This window comes from Rhinichthys klamathensis, unplaced genomic scaffold, assembly GCF_029890125.1.
Source record: "Rhinichthys klamathensis goyatoka isolate OS25496 unplaced genomic scaffold, OSU_Roscu_1.1 h1tg000011l_1, whole genome shotgun sequence".
Lineage (NCBI taxonomy): Eukaryota > Metazoa > Chordata > Actinopteri > Cypriniformes > Leuciscidae > Rhinichthys > Rhinichthys klamathensis.
This window is the reverse complement of record NW_026606564.1, coordinates 3,333,156-3,337,577: the sequence shown is the minus strand read 5'-3', so window position 1 is coordinate 3,337,577 and position 4,422 is coordinate 3,333,156. Positions and strand designations below refer to the sequence as shown.

General features: G+C 41.4%; 1 long non-coding RNA gene across 1 annotated transcript; it reads right to left on the bottom strand.

The window, feature by feature from the left end:
• Nucleotides 1-3,167: 3,167 nt before the first annotated feature.
• On the bottom strand, nucleotides 3,168-3,623 carry LOC130101193 (uncharacterized). Its single transcript, XR_008808957.1, has 2 exons — nucleotides 3,430-3,623; nucleotides 3,168-3,277 (listed from the first exon to the last, which is right to left on the bottom strand). It is a non-coding gene; the product is annotated as an uncharacterized LOC130101193 (long non-coding RNA).
• Nucleotides 3,624-4,422: the final 799 nt, after the last annotated feature.

Below are 4,422 nucleotides of genomic sequence, written 5' to 3'. Positions count from 1 at the left end.
ATGCTTTAGACTATAAATTTTGCAGGTTTTTTTTTTATTATTAGGCTATTATTATTTAGGCTACAGTGCATAGAGATTTCAGACTGCTTTAAATACTGAACAGACACAACAAATATATTCAAATTATAAGAAGAGACACACATATAATCAGTTACAGCAATGTTGTTATTAACTAAACCTATTAAAATTGTTTCCGTCAATTAAAATTAGAGAAATAAAATAAAACATAGTTTAAAAAAGTTATAAAAAAGTTTGTTGAAGTGCTAAAATTTCAAAAACTAAAACTGAAATAAAAATAAATTAAAGCTAATCAGAAATCTTAAAAAACAAATAAATTGCTAAAACTTTCTAAAACTTAAAAAAATTCTAAATATTAATAAATATCTAGTTCAGTCATGAAACTCCAGAAGGCGCAGGTACTTTACATGCAGTCTGCAAGCAATCACATCATTACCTATAGGCACAAGCTGATTGGCCTCTGCTGATCCTGCAGCCAATGAGATTGCTTGCTCAACATTTAAATAGTCTGTTTCATTGTTTGCTGTAGGGTAGTCCTGCATTGTTCCTCTGAAATCCTCCACCTCCCCCAGCTCCACCTGCCTAGATCTGTTATGGGGTTTATGCATGTCTATTCATGCAGCAACAGCAGATCTGACATGCTCACAGTACCGTTTCTGTGTATCTATTATAAGTAGCAAGTCGATAATTCCGTTAATAAATCCGATATCCGTTTCAGTTTTACTCACCAGCTCTCTCTGTTATCTAAGCCCTTAGTTTCGGTATTGTTTTTGTGAGTGTGTCGTTTACTCTTATTCTCCTGCATGTTCTTCTTATCATTAAATAGTCTTTTGTTGATCTTTGACTTGTGCGTGTGTGACTACATTTGACAGAATACCGGACCTAAAAAGGATTTATTTTTGCTGTGTTTTCTTTATTTTTTTATTTTTTTCCCCACTTTGGACCTTCCTGCCATCCAACTGCTCTGTCTGGAGGACCACACCCTGGACTTTTTAGATCTGGCGTGCTGCACTCACTATCCGGACCACTCGATCTGTGTTTTCTACTACACCAGCCTCAGCAAACAGTCCAAGGCACTCCTTCCAGTGAGTCCCAGAGAGGATTTTGCCACGTTTGTGGAGTGGGTGCTGGTGAATAACGGATCAGCAGTCACCATCAGGCCCACTCCTCCGAGCCCAGAGAACAGCCAGCCATCACCCCTCTGCACGGATACGATGCCAGAGACTACCGCAGACGGAGGAATTGAGCCTGTCTGATGCACGAGCCCGAGTCTGAAAGGAGGACCAAGCGAAACATCGCCTGAGCCTCAGCCTCGAGTAATGTCTGACCAGGGCTGTGTCCGAAATCTGTACTTTTTGAGGGGACAGCCATTTGTAGTGTCTAAAACCATAGTGGCTGTTATTGAGTGCACTCATTCAATCCCACAATGCACCGCAATAATGATTGTACAACCGATGTACGCTCAACAGCTAGAGAATACCCATAATTCACTGTGAGAGTGAATGAATTCCTGTGTCTGACAAGAAGATGGCGCTTACAGTTTAATCATCTATCCAACCATTTTCCAAAACACTGGTCCAACGTGGCTACAGCGTAATATCATACAGGTGTATATTCATTTTTAATTGATTATTAAATTGTTTAATTAAGGTTTATAAATGCTACTTTTCATGGCAGAGTTCAAGATAAATATTTTCATTACTACTGGAGCTGCCAGTTTGCTCAGTTTCAAATGATTAATAAACAGCAAGCACAAACTATGCAGAAACGGCAGCCCTTCCAACTCCGCACTCAGTGTCCAAATTCACTCACTCGTTTTCATTCACTCCTTCAAGTTGCCTCTATTAGTGGAGCAGGGAATAGTGAATGAAGGGTATAGGGGGCGATTTTGAACATAGCACAGGTGTGTGAGCTGGCAACATCATGTGATGATGTGGGAATTCTACTGGAGTACGAGGGAATGGAGGAATACCCTGCCCACACTTCCAAAGCTGAGGTTGAGATGCTGCTGATCTCTTGTGGATGTTTTTCTAATTATTTAGAAGATTTTTAGAAAGGGATATCCCCCTGTTTCTCATGTGGTCCCGCCTAGCTTAGAGTTTCCTGTTTTCCCGCTGGTCCCACCCAGCTTCAAGTTTCCTATGTTTCCAGAGTTCCTGCCCAGCCTACCTCTCCCACCTCCTCTTCTCAAATCAGCCAGTTCCTCAGCCCCGCCTCCACTGGTTCCCTTCAGCCCCTTGACATCTCGTCTTATGCCTTTCTGTGTGGATCTGCCTCTGGTCTTCCAGTATCCATGGGTGGTTCTCAATATCCCTCCTCGATCCTATGACCCAGAAACTGATCGAGCTCAGCCATCTCGAAGGACATCTCAATTCTCTAATTGCACCATGATGAGGCAAGGATTGAGGAGTGAGGAGGCTTCTTGAGGAGTCATAAGCGAGGATACACGGGTGTATCCTTTGCGGAAGAGTTTTATCAACTAAACGACTTCGATTCCTCCATCGCCCTTTTCTTTCCTTGCAGCCTTCCCTTTTATCCTACATGGGGTAGAGCTGAGATGCGAGAAAATGAAGCGGGGAAAGGAAACGAGGATGCACAAATAAGAATTGAGAAGCACCCCAGCTACGCTAAGGGGTAGGCTCCGGCTCCAGCCGTTGTTCCCGTCACTCCACCTCGGCCCGTCGCCTGACTCCTCCGCCTTGGCTCCTCCCCCCCTCTGCTCCACCTGGTTCCCTTGACCCTCCGGATCCACCTCGGTCGGATGTCGCCACGCTGCGCTGTTATCCCTACGGATCTGTCTGGATCCGCCATCCCTTCGGCTGCACCTCGGCCCTCAGTCGCTCCGGCTCCACCTTAGCCCTAGAGTACTCCGGCTCCACCTCAGCTCCACCAAAATATTTAAAACCAGTAAAAAAATAAATGGTTATGGTATAACGTTTTGGTTATGCAAACGTTCAGGGGACATTCCATTTTATCATTTTGCAAACATTATGGAAATGTTACATTTGAATGTTCTCTGAATATAAAAAAAGAAAAGAAAACTTTTCAGGAAAATCAATGTTACTGATAACATTTTTGTGCTAACAACATTGATAACATTATTAAAGACCAAATAATGCTGACCGAACGTTCAATTAACATTACTAGAACATTACTACTATTGTTATGTTGCCAAATGAACACGTAGATAAACCACTGAGGAAGACCAGGACCACAAGGGACGTTTTTGCATTTTAATTTCTTCTCCAGATGGTGAAAACTGAAAGCATACACAACATGCTCTTAGAAAAACTAAGCTCTCGACAGACGAAAATATATAAGTCATTCATCGGCGCTTTAAAATGCATTTCCCAACTAGACAATACAAAAATACATTACTTAAGATCCTTATAAACACATATATAAACTTACGGCATTGACTTGACAGTGCTTTAATGAGAATGGCAACAGATCGCTGACCATACCATGCTGGAATTCGCCTGCTCTGTTTACCATGAAACGGAAACCGGAAGTTAGCGCGGCCGCACAGGAAATAAAATTGTCCGCTAGTATTTTTTAAATACAACTTACAAATAAACATGAAATACTTATAAGAAACTCTTAGAAATGCTTTTTTTTAAACATTTAACTTATTTATTAAATTATTAACTGCATTAAGAGCAAGACAACTATGTTTGGTCATAATTTTAAGAGAACCTTGCCAGAACATTTGTTCTGTAAGAATGTTCCCTGTTAGCTGCATGGCCATGAAATTTATTTCTCAGAAATGCTCTAATAGCTTTTTTTTCCTCTCTAAATGCCACTTGCTTTTGTTATTGACAGGAAACTACACTGAACAGTGTGGTAAATGAATCCAGATAAAAGCTTTATTTGACATAGGCCTACAGCAGATGCAGAAGGAGCAGGTGAGTAAATAAATAACTGAAATAGTTTGTGGGTGATGATATAATGAAAATTCCTTTTTCTTACAGATGGCTGATGGAGAGCTGACAGATGAAGCACACACCTCAGTCGACTGGCGTTGGAGCAATGAGCAGGACCAGCAGGTAAGTACACAGGTGAATACACACTTGGAATCAGACTTGAAAACACAAGGGAATAATCACACGATGTGCTTCTTGGAATCGTCACAGGGAACTTGGAATCATGTGGTGATCGCTGAGTTGGATCCTTGTCCTTATGCAAGGCCAGATGAAGATTAAAATTAGGTAACAGATTGACAGGACGTGATTAGAAGGCTACTCCGGTGACAGCGGTGGTTGCATGGTGGTGAGAGAGCCTGGTGATCCCGTGATAGTTATCTAATTAAACTGTCCAAAAACTTTTTGGGACCACTGTATGAGCAATTAGTCTTTATAAAATATGATTGAACAAAAATGTACATCTGGTATGGTAAAGTCTCTA